This window comes from Etheostoma spectabile, chromosome 1 (assembly GCF_008692095.1).
Source record: "Etheostoma spectabile isolate EspeVRDwgs_2016 chromosome 1, UIUC_Espe_1.0, whole genome shotgun sequence".
In the NCBI taxonomy this organism is placed as follows: Eukaryota; Metazoa; Chordata; class Actinopteri; order Perciformes; family Percidae; genus Etheostoma; species Etheostoma spectabile.
Genome location: NC_045733.1, coordinates 7,511,770 through 7,527,900, shown reverse-complemented (window position 1 = coordinate 7,527,900; position 16,131 = coordinate 7,511,770). Strand labels below are relative to the sequence as shown.

Below are 16,131 nucleotides of genomic sequence, written 5' to 3'. Positions count from 1 at the left end.
AAAAAAAGAAAAAAAAATGGAATCCCCAACCCAATAAAATAAAGCACAAAAATTTCCAATGGGCAAAAAGGGCCGCCCTTTTAAATCTGACAAAAGAATTGTCTTGTTTTTTAATTGCTGTATTTAATGTGGATACTTACCCTCTCACTTTCCTGAAGATTGCATCATTTTGCCCTTTCTCGTTGGAGGAGCTGGCATCTCGTCTAGTGCTTCGAGAAGGTACCCATCTCTGAACGCTAGAACCTGGGGTTTTCCCCAGGAACTCGCTGTAATGGACACAAAACAAAATTAATACAGAAATATTTATCAGCAACATGTGACCTTATATCACAGGTATCTAGGACTGATCCATGGTGGATGTCCAAATAGGTTTCCATCTTAAGATGCACAACAGCCAATGTGACACGACATGTCTTGGTAATACAATTAAGTTTGAGAAAAATCAGTTACAATAAAAAACTTCCCTGTAGCTTACATGCTGCCCATGTGTGTCAAAATATTAACAATAACACTGAATCCACCTAAACCACTGCCAATGCATAAGAAAGTAAAACCAAAGAACATAAATTTTATCCTAATAACTGGAAACCACCAGGGATAGCGTAGAGCTATATTAACAATATATTCAGAGACTAAAGAAGCCCTTTATGAGGGACACCTATTTCCTCCAGATGTGTTACACTTGGGCGTGCAAATTAAGTCCAGTGGAGATGGTTATGGACATGTAACAAAAAGTAATGACTGAGTGTTCTATGTGAAAGGAAACTTAGGTAAAAATCACCTGTTGCCGACAGTCTTGGGATAGTGCTGAGGTGCACCCCCACCTCCTCCCCCTACACTGTGATACAAAAAAAAAGGAAAAAAAAGTTTTAACTTAACATCTAAGCCCTTATTTGAGCTGTTATAGAGGTTTACCAGTATTAAAAGACCAGTGTAATTGGGTCATGTTTAATACCTGAAACGAGAAGGACCCCCTTGTGCAACGACACTCTCCACTTTGGCGGCTTGACAAAGTATATCTGAAAAGAATAATGTTCCGGGAGTGGGAAGGAAAGAGCGACCTGGAAGCAAAGACAGATATAAAGTAACACATTACTGACAAATAATGTGTAAAATGCAAACAAAAGACACGTTTAAGGGTTGTCAAGCACTTAAACGCTACAATCAAGCGGTTAGTATTTTCTAACATAGCTAGTATATCTTCTATTTATTTACTGCGTAACGGATTTCCAAATTGTTGAGTAACGTTAGATGAAACGGTGCTCCGTGCTAGCTTAGCACACCATGTCCCCAATAGCTTTGCGCTTCACATAACCTTAAACCAACCCCCCAACATCTCGTCTTCTGCGAATCAGTAATACATAACTAATAAGATTGACCTACGCGTAACGTTACCTTATCTGACTAACGGTAACGTAAACCTGACCTGATCACAGAAACGCTGCCGGGGGGGGGGGGAACCAGGATTGCATGTGCTTGAATTATCCACGTCCATTAATTTATGATAGATTCATTTTTGTTATTTCGGAATTAAATAAAAATGCAACTCTCTATGTACTCTATGTAAGTACGTGGTTAATAATGCCATTTTCCCATATTAAAAGATGTGCCCAAAAAAGGCTAAAACACAGGGTTTCAAAAAAATGAAATACGCATTTTCTATAATCCAACGAAATCGGCATGGAATCAGATATAAAAAGGACTAGAATGTAGACCACGAAGAAACCCCCATCAGCTGATGTTCTGAGGTCTTTGTTCAGACACCGGATGTCCACATACAGCGACATCTTGAGGGTTTTGTTCAACAGCAGGCCGCCGGGAAGCTAACAGATAAGCTGCTATAAACAACTATTGAAAAGCCGTCGTTTTTCTGAAACGCAAAATCGGTTCATCTCAACTTCTTTACGTCAACGAAGTTAGCTAACGCTCAAGTGAAAACCTACACTAATATTTTACCGCTATGAATATGATATAACGCTAAATAATCGACTCAAGACGAACTTCCTAACAGACCGGTTGGTTAGCTTAGCTGGCTTCACGTTAGCCAGGCTACAACGACGCAAAATTATCTTACCTTCACAAAAGGAACGTCAGTGTGATTTTTGTCTTGTCCTCCAAGAGAAGAAAAATAAAGACAGAATAGAAAATTGAGATTAGAAAAATCGTGTATTAACCTAAAAGGTTCGGCAATGTTGCAACACGACGGTTCAGACGGTGGTAGCTACAGCGAAGAAAGAATGCTGACTGTTCAACTACGTCACGCGGAAGCTGCTTTTTGTACAGGGCCTTCCCAAACGTCATCATCCCACCCTGCCGACGTCAACTACGGAAAACTCATGAACGTTTCACAATGTGCTCTCATCAACAGCATGTCTGGTATTTTATCCAGAGGGGTTATTCTCTAGCATTTTATTTGGAGATGTGCTTGCACCGCCTACATAAATCTGTGAACGGTATACATTTTTTTTTGACGGTATCCACCTTTGACTTGTGTGATTGTGTCAGGCACTCTAGTGTCAGGCACTCTGGTCTTGGGATTTCGGCTGACGGAAACCATGACGGAAACAATCGAAGGACCATTTTCGCCAGGTAAAGAAAATTTAGATGAAAAAGTATGCATGAAGTAGGGCTGGGCGATATGGTCAAAATCTTCTATCCCTATATAGGTAATTTTATATCTTAATAACCATACCACGAAAACATGTTTACTGGTAATTCATTAAAGGAATAGTCATATGGAATAACCACATGGTAAAGCCTTTTTTATATAATGTGCAAATAAAATAGCTCAGCTACTTTTTAGTCAACAGTTATGACATAATGTGTCAAATTGTAACGTTTAATGATTTTGACTTTCATGTCCTTATTTTCACTCACTGTGAATTTTCTTTTTTTATCGTGCCTTTTCATCTATTCAGTTTTCTTTTCCTGGTGGAGATTGTTTTCCATGGAAAAGTGACCTTCATCACAGTTGACAAAGACCGACTGGATTTTAAAATCACCAGGGAAACTTTATTGATCCCCTCATTTGTTTCCTCTACATGGTTGACTTCAGGGCATTGAGGAGCTGCTAGGGATTCCGTCTTTTTACTCAAGGATGCCACAGGAGGGGAATCAATGGCTGTTGACACAGGAATCAAACCAACTGCAGTCTGCCACCCAGATGCACAATGGCTTTTGATGAGCCTGCTTGGAGTATCATTGTGAACCTATGGTGGCATGCGTACATGATTAAACCATGTATTGAGTTTAACTAACAGGCTGATTTCCCATTCATCCTTTCTGTTTCTGCCCACTTGTGTGTGTGGATGCAAAGAGTAAACTTAATGGCCACATTTACATGAACCTCTGGTCCTCAGAGGATTCCTAATGGTTTTTATGACTACTTGACATTTCAAAAGCTACTGTAATGGCAATATTTCCATAGCATTTGCAGTGGATATTCATGGGCCCCACAGGATGAATCTTTATGTGTCTATGAACACCTGCCCTTTCTTGTAGAACCATTAGGACAAAATGTCAAACTAATTCCCCTTTTGTCAGAGCAGCTTTTCATAGGCTTGTTAAGGTTTTTTGTCCAGACACTGTAAGATCTTGATCTGATGAGGTCTGCATTAAATCTCATTTTGTTTTTCTCATTCTATTGTACAGTTAAGTAGAAGGTGTGGGGTGTAACAGTTTCATAACACATTTTGTGGATTGGATGTATTATTGAGAATACAACTCCCTGTTATTGTTCACACTGACTTAGGAACATGAGTCATTTCCTCCATCTGCCAGTAAATGACTACAGAGCAAGACCAGACTGGTGATGCCTGTTTTCAAGCTTAGGTACACTGTGCCGCACATTGTGTAAGATAAGATGTCATGATGATGAAAATAATCCAGATAAGACCAACAAGAGCAAAGATTGTTTCCAGAACTCATTAACTTTTTTATTTCTTATGAGTAATTGTAAAGGCAATTTTAAAGCTTCATAGTGAGTGATAACAAGTTGAAACTGCATTTCTGTAGTTAAACCTGAATAGTCAGTGGATCTGGAACTCTTAGTACTGACATTGTTTGTTGGTAAAACATCTATATGTCTAGTTTTGACTGATGTGAAATACACAATGTACAAAGTACTTGGGATGTCTTATTTTTTAATAACTTGTCTAGATCAGTGATTTCCATCCCCTTCTAGCATTTTGTTCATTGGCATCAAACATCTAGATTAAGTGATTGATATTGTTGAGGTGTATAATGTTTGGAAATGAAAATAATGCAATACCTATATCATCCACAGCTTTGAAGGCCAAAGAACAACATGGGGCCTGATAAATCTCAGCTCTCACCACTGCGTACCCTAGAGTGCTTGAGTAATGGCTTCAACCTTTTCACCACTCTCCAAAACAGAAAGAAACAGAAGTCAGCCATGTTATATCACAATGAAGTCTTAAAATCCTACAGTATTGTCATTACAGAACACCACTTTGTCCTATAGTGCTTTCCAGACGTGTATATGTATCAGATAACAATAAAGTGCAGTTTAGACCAAGTGCATAATGGGTTTGTGTCTCAATACTAAACTATTATGAACCAAGTGCTTGCTAATGGGGTAATGTTGGGTCTCTGTAAATTAAAGTGTGGTCTCTAGACCTTATTTATATGAAGAGTTCTGAGATAACTTCTGTTATAATTTGACATAATTACAATTGAATTGTAAAGCTGCTCTACACACTCTTTATAAAAGTACATAAATCACCGTGTACCTCCATGTTTTCTTTTTCATGTTTAACACTTGCCTCTCGCCCTAGATATGCTGTCTGTCTTTCACTCAAGATACCCATACAGATATGCAGCTATTAAAAAAACATACTTTGATAAAATATTTGAAAATAAATCCTTACCTTAAACAACTACAAATTGTTATTCATCCAGACTTCTAAAAAAAGAGAACATCAGTTAGTATTCCCAAAATCAAGCCTTCATTTATTTTAAGTGTTGCCAGTTTCTGAGCAACAGAAGCAAAAACCAAAAGAACTGAGAAGGCTCCTCAGTTGTTTATTTTTAACCCCTTAGCATTCTGTCCCCTTTTTCTAGAGGGATATGGGTGGGGACAGGGGATGTTTATTGGGGGATAGCAGGTCCATAGATTCCACATGTAAGTTGTATACAGCATTTAAAAAGGTGGGATCCTGAAGATTAATTTAACATGCAGCTCAAACTGTGTTTTCTAGTCATAAATTAGAAATGAATTCAAAAATTGATTAACTAATTAAAACAATTTTTTAACGTTTATAAGAGCTTAATACATCATGATATGATGACCATTCTCATGCTCCTAGTCTATGTCTTATACCATTTGTTATTATTTGTTATTTGGTGCACATTTAAGCATTTTGTAGGCCTACCACACGAGCATTAATTAAAAAAAAAAGTCTTTAATCCCTCCAAAATACCAAATTAAGACACCTAGACCTTGAGGAACACCATGCTGTGATTTGGTATCAAAGACGTTTGACATTTGTAGATTTCTGTAAGAATCGCATTTTTCAGCAATTCATTCTTTGCAGTCACGTGACCACCATGGCTACCTGGCGGGCAAGAAACGCAGAGAAAATGGCGACGAACAGTGGACAGCCACGGGAATTGCAGCACTGCAGATTTCCAATACTACAATCAATTAACTAATTAGACCATATGTCACCAAATGTTAAAATTAGACATTGTGAAAAGATTAACATTCTCGGAACTTGTGATCCGTACACAGCACCCGTTGATGTTTTCATTGGTTTGAAGATGGCAAAGTCTCTACCAGACTTTGGAGATATTTACATCTATGGAGAATCCGTCACCGTAAACCGCACAAAAAATGAAAGCCTACAAAAGTACGGATAGCTATCTTTTTTTCAAGAGTGGATGGTGGTGATTAACAACGCTGTCGCATGGGAGGTGAAAAACAGGAATATCTTCATAATCAAAGCAAAGGTGAGTGTTAGCTAGCTAGCGTTTGTCCCAGCTAACAATTTTTGGTTCCCAGAACGTTCTGGGAACGTTCGTTTTGGTTGTGGAACGTTCCCTGAAGGTTTGTTTTGGTTGTAGTTGGTTGTCTGCTGGTTAATTGGAAGGTTTTCTTAACGTTCCGGGAACGTTCGTTTTTGGTTATCGCGAACGTTCTCGGAACGTTCTCTAAAAGTTACAACCTTTAGAGAACGTTAGGCGACGTTCCGAAAACGTTGCAACCTTTAGCGAACGTTAGGGAACGTTCCCTTAACGTTGCAACCTTTAGCGAACGTTAGGGGAACGTTCCCTTAGCGTTGCAACCCTCAGCGAACGTTACGGACGGTCTCTTAACGTTAGGGGAACGTTCGCTGTAACCAAAACGAACGTTCCCAGAACGTTAAGAAAACCTTCCAATAAACCAGCAGACAACCAAACTACAACCAAAACAAACCTTCAGGGAACGTCCCAGAACGTTAAGAAAAGCTTATTCCCTAACCTTTAAACAACACCCATACTCTATGTGTGTATGTATGTACTGTAAATACACACGTACGTCGGACGTTAATTAACGTTTGCTAATCAGTTCCGTCGTGTGAAAGTCATCTGAATCGTAGCGCTGCACCCTATGCGCTAAAATCTTGTTATATAAATGATATCTCGATTATTAACTAAACCCATGTAGAAAGTCCAGCGTGTGATTTTAATGCGCGCGCGCGCGCGTTTCTTTCGTACTGTAATCTGTGCAGCCAGCGTTACAATCACCTATCTGTAACCATGGTTGCCATGCCTGTTCTTATCTGTCTCGTTTCAACCAGTTCCTCCAGGATTTCGCTGCTTTTTTTAGATTGTTGCGCCCAAAATGTCTGATTTTTCGGGAGCTTTTGTAAAAAACAAAATTGAGATAAAAGTTGCGATGCATTTTTGTATGTTTGTGGACTGACGAGAGGAACCGACCTTTCCCACCTTAACCCTTCCCTTGTGTGGTGTTCGGGACTGTGGGACCCGTTTTCAATGTTTGCTAAAAGAAAAATTATGCTATTTATTATTTCTTCTAACTCACTGCTAAGAAACTTAACTGTGTTCTCCTCCTACTGGGCCTGCCGTGTGTGTGTGTGTGTGTGTTTGTGTGCGTGCGGCGTGTGTCTCTGTGTGTGTCTTTGTGTCTGTACAGTGCGTGTCTGAGTCTGTTAGTTACGTTTACGGTTAGTACATCCAATCGCACAATTATCTGGCTTCGTGTCTTTTTCACCTTAAAACACCAACTTTCGTAAAGTAAAACTGCGACGTCCTGGCAGGATGATTATTTTACCAGATTTCGTTGCTAGGAGACTGATGTTCTTGCCCGCCAGCTAGTAGTTGTGACGTCACGTGCAAAGTATGAATTGGATGGGGCAACCTTTTATGGGTCAAAGGGAACCATGCATCGTCTGAATGCCCTAATTTTTTAGTTTGTTTCAGTAGTTACATGAGACTGTTAAGAAAGCCATGCTATTTTTTTTATTTCCTTCCATAGTTTTACAATACAAATATAACTAGGCTATCTTTAAATGAGCTTACTAAAGCCTTAACAACACTGTTGTGGGTTTTGCTGTGGCCAGCTGTCAATGCTAGCCTTTCTTATTTTGCAACAAATGCTTACTAACCACGACTTAAGTAAATAAAAAAACACAGTAGGCCTAGCAAAAGGTTAGCAAGAAAAAATAATTTTGTAATTTCATTTCAAGTTCAGCAGATAAGGTTGCTATGACAATTAAAAGGCAGGGGTGAGGGGAGTGGGCTGATTTCCATGGAGGACATCTTAGTGAGGTAATGTTCAGGTTTTGGTCTGTTAACGTAAACAAATTGGGTTCAGGCTCGGACACTTTTTTGGCTAATGTTCTATCAAAATATCTGTTTTAATACGAGTATGCCGGTGTTGTACGGAAAATGTGTCTGGATATGGCCAATAGCCACAATGAACCCAGTTGGTTAGCGGTTTAAACAGTTGATATTTATTTTTGGATTCAACAAAGTGGGAATGTTTGGGTGATACTATTGAGCTGCAATATGAGAGGGAGGGGAAGGAAAGGAAAGGTGTTACACATTTATTTTTTTCCAAGTTTTCAGAGATTTGACAATAAAAACCAGTCCAATGCAAATACAATATGCAAACATTTTAGGAGATTAGAATGTAGTTTCTATAAAAAATCCTAAATTATTTTACACATCAACATACGTGGATTTTGTCAGAGACCATGAAAGGTGAAAGGTGACTTATGAACCAATATATTGGCCAAACGTCCTCCCTTATATTCATGTCACATTAGTTCTGCAGGTGAGAAATGGTGTCATAAATGGCTTGCCTGGTGGCTGCTGGGACTAGCAGATTATAAGAATCTTATAAGGATGAAAATGTGGATTCTGTTCAAAGTAGCATCTCTTGATCCCCTTTTTTGCTCTTAATTTTGGAGGTGAACACTCTGATGAGGAACTAGGAAAAAATGCGACAGAAGTTGAAGATGAAACAGGCAGAGGAGAGACAAAAAACGGCTGCTTGAAGAGACTGCAATCCAGATGGCAAGTTGTTTTGATTGGGATTTTGATGTTGTTTTTTTTGGAGTGACCAGCATCCTCTTTGCTCAGATAAATAAGCAGCAACGTCTGATAGCAGATTTACAGCATATGGTAAAGAACACCAAGTTGCAAACAGAAAACAATCATCTGAAGCTCCTTCTGAACTCCACTCAACTCCAGTGAAGCTGCTCATAAATGCAACACGGTACAACTTCACTTTGTCTGCTGAAAATAAACAGCTGAGCCTGCTGTTGAAGAACACGTTGCAAGAAAAAAACTGCTGGAAGTGGAGAATAAACAGCTGAACCTGGTGGAGAACGGACAACTGAATCGGCTCTTGAACAAAATATTGCACGAAAGAACTCAGTTGCAAGTTGCGAACAAAGAGCTGAAGCAACTTCTGAACACCTATCAAAACTTGAAAACTAAAGCTGCTCATAAATGCAACACAGTACAACTTTACTTTGTTGTCTGCCGAAAAAACACAGTTGAGCCCGCGGTTTAAGAACACATTGCGAGAAAAAATCAAGTTGCAAGTGGAGAAAGAAGAGTTGAACCTCATTCTAAAGTCAACCCTGGAGGAAAAAGGACAACAGAAGCTGAGACTGAGTGAATCATTGCACATCAGCACAGTGGTATCTGCAGAAAGCAATCAGTTGTGCCTGCTATTAGACAGTTTTTTAGAATCGCTATGACAGATTTTTCAATACATTTAACAAGTTTCCTAAACTCTAAACGCACCAACACACCTAAAACACAGAATTGGCAAAACGGTTAATTTCATGCTCAAATTCACACATTGTAAACTAAACTCCACAACTAATTTTCAAAATACAATAATACACTAACACAACACACTATGTCTAACAAAACACTGCAAACATGTTTCAAAATCAAATTTTTATTTATTTTTGATTATTCAAAACACTAACACATATGTATAGTACAGTAATGACTGCACTGCGTAACCTTACCTGGACGTATTGGTGACGGAGTTCTTTGATGCGCTCACTGTTCCTTTTGAAAGGAACTTTGTAGTATAATAGTTGTTTCATTCGGACTCTGTGTTTAGCAAGAGTCCGAGAAATGGATGCTATGCTGATTGCTGCAATGTTCCCAAAGACAAGGCTGTCCTCTACAACTCTGGACTGAATGTCCAGGCATAAAGTCACTCTAATACTGTAAATGGTAATTTTACAGTATTTACACTTTGCTGTAGGAGAAGCAATATCCTACCTGTTGGTTTCTCTTCTTTCTTTCTTTCTTTCTTTCTTTCTTTCTTTCTTTCTTTCTTTCTTTCTCTTTCTTCTTTCTTTGTGTTGCTCTGAATTGTTCCTTTTCCAGCCAAGACCAGCCCAAAGAGTCCTCTTTTAGAATATATGATCATGTGATCGAAAGAACCTGTGCTTCCTAGATGGGAATCAGCTGTGATTTCAACAATTGCATAACTTCAATAAGCTGTTTCCCATTAGCAATGGAATAAAATACAGGGAATATATTTGTTTTTCAATTCACAATATGAATAGTTGTTCACTTTGACTTTAGCCTGTAAGATTAGGTTTAGAACATGGTGTTATCTGTTCTGAGATACAGTGTTAAAGTATTGGTAAATTTGGCTGTAAAAATCTATTGTTTTGATCTTGTTTGAGCTTGTGTGTAAAAGGAGTTTAAGCATTTTAAATTTGTGTTAATCGTATGCATTATGTGTTAAAGCAACAAGAAATGTGTTAATAGTATAGCTTACACATGCGGATGTAGTGCTAACTGTGTTAAGAGTTTTGGAAAATTGTTCAAAGTATTGAAAAATCTGTCATAGCAATTGTAAAAAACTGTAAAAGGTGTTTGTTTTCTGAAGCCACTAGATGGTGCTACAGTGCCTCCTGTGTCTTTTTGTATTGTTCAAATAGATGGCATTATTTATGTTCATTGCACTGGGTTTAAAAGTAATTGTATTTAACACAAACAAAGTCTAAAGTTGTATCAAGCATCAGAAAAATAGTTGAACAAACAAATACTGCAATCAAATCAACTCACTGTATATGAAAATCCTATGGTAGTTTGTTGTTGAAGGGCCTATATATATATCTGTGATATAAGATGGTGCCCGACAATATTATATATATATATATATATATATAATATAATATTATATATATATTATATATTTATTTTATATATATATATTATATATATATATGAGAGCCAAGAAATGGCACACCTGATTGAAATAACTACTGATTTGTTAGCCAGATCTGGTTTTGATAGAGAAAAGTCTGTTGTAATCTAATATTACAATGTTACTTTCAAGTGAAAAGTACAATGTTTTTGAGTCAAAATGATGATTATGATGATACGTTTGTACGGCAATTCTTGTATAGTGGGTACGGAAGGAAGTTATTTCGAGAGCACATTTGAACGTGGTGTAAGCTGACCAAAGTGATGTACAAAGAAGCACCGAGGTGCTGTATAAAAACATTGAAATGTAAAAATTTAAAAGTAGAAAAAAAAACACACGTACAAAAAAGCTTCCCGACAACAACAAGCATCATTTACAAATACAGAATTATAGACATAATAACAGAAAGAGCGATTAGTGTGTTAAAAAAGCCAGAGAGTAAACATGTGTCTTAAGTCTAGATTTAAAAACAGAAATGGATGGAGCACATCTGATATCTACAGGCAGCTGGTTCCACAGTTGTAGAGCAGAAACTGCAAAGGCTCTGTCACCTTTTAGTGTGAGTTGAGATTGGGGGAAATAGAGGAGAGATTTGTCCTCAGATCTAAGAGACCTCGGGGCTGAGTGCCCTTGAAAAAGATCTGTGATATAAGATGGTGCCCGACCAATAAGACAGAGCCTTGAATGCAATCAACCGGGTCTTGAACTGGATTCCAAAGTCGACGGAGATCCAGTGAAGAGACACTACCACTGGGGAGATGTGCTCACATTTTTTAGTACCAGTCACAGTCACGTCTGTAAATATCTGAACTATTAGACTTAAAATCTATCTTACATATATAAAAAAAGAATCCATCACATTAAAATACAACCATAGCGTGGCTGAATTATTCTCTATGTTCTCCGTCAGAGAGCTGTATCCAGGACATGCCTCTCATTTTCTACACAAGGGCTTCTATGCTTGGTATCTAATTGGCTCTTATATATTGCTAATGGAGTGGTTCATACGTGGCACAGAGGCTGTGTGGCCTCAGATATCATTGCAAATTAACATACAGGACTCCCAAACTTGCTTGTGCGGATTATATGTTTAATATTCGGAGCACAGACTGCATGAATATGCGGAGGTAGAGCAATGATGGCTGTCCTCTGCGCCAAATTGTGTTGGGCTTGAGGGACTGTCTGAGTCATCAGTGACAAGGCCTGTATCTGATTCCAGCTATGCTTACACTCCGGCTGGGCTCTACCTGGGGGCCTGATGATATTAGCATGAGATCTGTTGGAGAAGAGAGCGCTCCCTGGGGAGAAGTTAAAGCGCTTTCTCTGTAATAAGACAAAAGTTATTATAAGCCCACATAGGCTACTGAACATCCAATCATGTGAGTCACAAAAGCAGTTTTGTATCATGAAAAGTACTATATATCAGTGTAATTTAAGTAGTTCTTTTAGTCCATTTTAAACAAAACTCATTTACATCTATAAATGATGAATATGCAATTTTTTTGCAGCCACAGCAGCAGCATGACTCTATGGAATGCATTATTGGTTGATTGGTTCACCACTTTAGGTCCAGACCGAAACATTTGGATGGATGGATTGCCATGAAATTCTGTACAGACCATCATAGTCCCCAGAGGATGAATCTCAGTGACTTTGGATCCTGGACTGGATTTTAGTTTCCTCTGGTTCCTATAAGGTTGAAATTTCCAAGCTAAGCCCATCGACAACTATTGCTTGGATTGCCATGACATGACATGATTTAGGATGAATTGTAATAACTTATTTTGATCTCCTGACTTTTCATCTATTTGCCTAATAATGTAGTTTATGACCAAATAATTGCAAATAAAGCATTTGCAACATGTTTAACGTATAGTGAACACGGTAATCATAACTGCTAAACTTCAGCATGTTGTCATTGTTGGCATTTCAGCATGCTGACATTAGCAATTAGCTCAGAGCACCACTGTGCTTATGCACAGCCTCACACAGCCACTAATGTGGCTGTATACTTACTTGTGCATACTCACTTTACACATTCAATGCAACTCAGAACTTATTTAAACATTACCCAGAGGAGCTGTACGTGAGAAAAATTTGAAGCAATGAAGCAAGTGAAGTGATGACGACAAAGTCCAGATAGGGAGCAGGTCAGGAAACCGCTGTTTGTTTGGTTTGTTTCCCTTTTCCAGTGAACATTCTTTTTAAGGCATTATACCACAATCCTTCCCTAACCTCAACCATATGTTTATGATTGTTATCATAACAACAAAGGTCCTCAAACCTTAACAAAGTACTTACTTTAACCGAAACCAGGATCTTTCCCCAAACCTAACCTAACCCTTACCTTAGCGTTGTCACATCAAAAAGTACATATAAACAGGTTTTTAAAGACACAGACAAATGATGCAATCCTTTTGATAGGAGCATCAGATCAGAAATTGTATTTTGTCAGTTAATTTAGTTGAGTACGCAGTATGGAGAAAACTGGAAATGGTGGGAGAGACCGGAAATGACACGCAATAAAGGTTGGGAGTTCATTGGAGTACATTGACAGCATCTTAAACCCCTTGTCCATCAGGACCTCACCAAATGTTTTCCCTTTATTTTTTTATCTCTGTAATTGTTGTAGGCCGGATGAACAAAAACACCAAAGAAATCAAAGTTCTTTGCGCAGCATAACTGATGTCTTAGTGTCAGAGATCTTGAGTCCAGGAAAAACTGAGGGGTATTGACACCAGCTGTTATGTATGCTCTCCCTGCAACCTTGTTTGTGACAGTGTCCTCCTTACCAGTCAAATAACCTTGCAGCCAGAAGGTGGCCAAGTGTTTGTTCCCAAAGTAGCATAGCCCACTAATCCAGGTGACAATGCACTATATAAAACCCATAAGCATCATTGTGGGACAGACAATTTTCTTGGGTCTAGAGAAAGAGAGTAGGTGGTTCTTCTCTTTGTGTGTAAACCAGTTAGTAAAATATACTGTCTGCCTTGGGGGAAGTCTGCGGGCATCATTAAGGACAAAGAACTAATGTACTGGGCAGCACCAAACCATCTTCCCTCAACACCTAAACAAAGTAATAAGGTCATTTATCAAAATCACTCGGTTGCAGCCGCACTGAAGCTCAATGCTCTGATGTCTGAGTCTGAACCGAAAGCAGCCAATAGAGGTTTATTAGCTTTTCAATGAGAGCTTATTGCTGCTTTTTACAATTAGGAGTCTTAGAAAATCGAGTAAGTTTTCATTGCCATGATTTACTACTTCTCATCAATTTAATGGGGCTAATCACTTTTGGTTACAAGTAATTATGCAGGATTAAATCTTTAAAAAAAAAGAAGGAAAAAAAAGAAAAGAAATTGTAGCCAGCACTCAGGTCTTCATAAATGTATTTACTAACTACATGACTTATTGCAGCAAGAGTAATTATATGCACAGACTATTCAAAACTTCAGCCCTGTTAGGACATTTCACATCTCAAAAATTTAACAATTGTGTCACTGGTCTGTTGCTTTTTATATCCTCCTTTGTGATAGATTTTATAATTGCATTTAATGATAGATTATGCTTTCATGTATTTTGCTGCTCAGTGCATCAGTATATCAGGAATCAGTATTGATTAAAATTCATAAAGAAAAAAGATGGATTCCATAGGCTGTGTTTGGCTCAGGGAATAATACGTGATGTATTCAGAGCATGAAATAATATTAAGAATGAATGATTTTATTATTTCAAGGACTGTCATACGGCAAACGTCTATGTATCCTTGAAAATGTAAGGAAAAAAGAACGAAAGAAAAAGCTCTGAGAAGTGCCATTTCCTTACATCGCTAAGAGCCCCATACTTGACACAACTAAATAAATAAATAAATAAATAAATAAATGCATAAATAAAAAGGACTAACGGTTTTACATAGACAGTGAGGATGTTACCCAGAGGGGGAGTCATCAGTCATGCATTCACTAATGCGTAAATATGAAGAACATGGGGAAGCTCTGGATTTTTTTGTGTGATTTGACATTCATATTTCTGTTCACCTCGCTGTGGCTTTCTTTTGAAAAGGAGACAGTGTTTCTGTTTATCAGCAGAATGTAAAGAAGTGAAAATAAATAGCTAAATATATTATTCTCTGCTGCCCACATTCGTCCTCTGAGGTAGCACACGACAGGTGTGTGTTTGTGCTGCATGGTCAGACATAGAAGCTGCTTTAATCATACAAATATTGATTAGATGCATTGGAATATGTTCTGCCTTGCCATAGAAGCCACTCAGCATTAACTAATATACTGAACCAGGCAGAAGTTTTTGAAAAAGTGCTGAGATTTCAGGCTGTTGAAAGGGTTGGCCCATCACTCAACCACTCACTGTTGGAAGGTCTTTTCACCAAATTGCTGAATATTCAATATCCATACAGAGCAGATTTGAGTCATCAATATTGCTGATGCTGGTTATTGGCAAAATGGAAACAGCCCTGGATTTAGTCATTACAAAAATGTATGCTTTGTTTCATGCCATTTCCCTTTCAGACCAATTTCCAAAAATGTGTGTATAAATTATACAGTAGCTGATGTGCTTCATAATACTGCTTATTGAACATTGCATTTATTTATGTTAATCTATCTCAAATTATGGAAATTATGTTCATCCATCTAAACATACATAATAATGTATGGTATTACTCATTGAGATGAGGACTGTGGGGTTTAGTGTAGTTTATGGGATCTTTTTCTCTGAATAAGCTCTTAAGAATGGTTCGATTATCTAAGAAAAAGTTGGACAATTTGATGGTTTTTTTCTTTTCTTTGATGCCTCCTCTCTTTCTTCTATCACCCACCCTGTTTCTCTGTGCAGGTTGAGATGTATTGACACTGATAGCTAACTCCCACATGGTACAGACTTTAGTTTTGTTCTTTGAGTGCGTTACACATGTTGACAGATGTCTCCTAGCATAGACTCAGACAGGAATAGATCCCAGTAGAGTGGAGTGACAGGGTGAGGACTCAGCTGAGCAGCTGGGAGACAAACTCCATTCAGGCTGAGGTAATGTGACCGGGCCTGAGACCGTCTGCTGAGCAGAGGGAAAGCTGAGCCGAGCTCCTGTCTGCCCATCTCTCCATCTATCTGTCTGTCTGTAATGCTACTCAGATCTGCTCCGGGAAGTACTGAAGTCCTGTATGCAGTTTCAGTTTGTCAGCACAGATCAGAGTCATAGTCATGCCTGAAATTTACCTGCACCCTTGGCGGTTTATCTACACAGTCCATCCTGAGAGCACTAACAGAAGAAGGGATCCAAATTTACTTTTGTCTATGAGAAGCCACCTTGGCCAAAATTGAATACTTCACTTGTGCATTCATATATACCTATACTAAACACTTGCACATACATACAGTACATTCTTTCATTGATAAAACATATCTAA

General features: G+C 38.3%; 1 long non-coding RNA gene across 2 annotated transcripts; it reads right to left on the bottom strand.

Annotated features, from left to right (window-relative positions):
• Positions 1 to 184: 184 nt before the first annotated feature.
• On the bottom strand, positions 185 to 2,302 carry LOC116673099 (uncharacterized). 2 transcript variants are annotated; one of them, XR_004327751.1, is made up of 4 exons: positions 2,075 to 2,302; positions 956 to 1,061; positions 782 to 838; positions 185 to 266 (listed from the first exon to the last, which is right to left on the bottom strand). It is a non-coding gene; the product is annotated as an uncharacterized LOC116673099 (long non-coding RNA). The 2 variants fall into 2 exon arrangements; XR_004327767.1 differs by lacking the exon at positions 782 to 838.
• Positions 2,303 to 16,131: the final 13,829 nt, after the last annotated feature.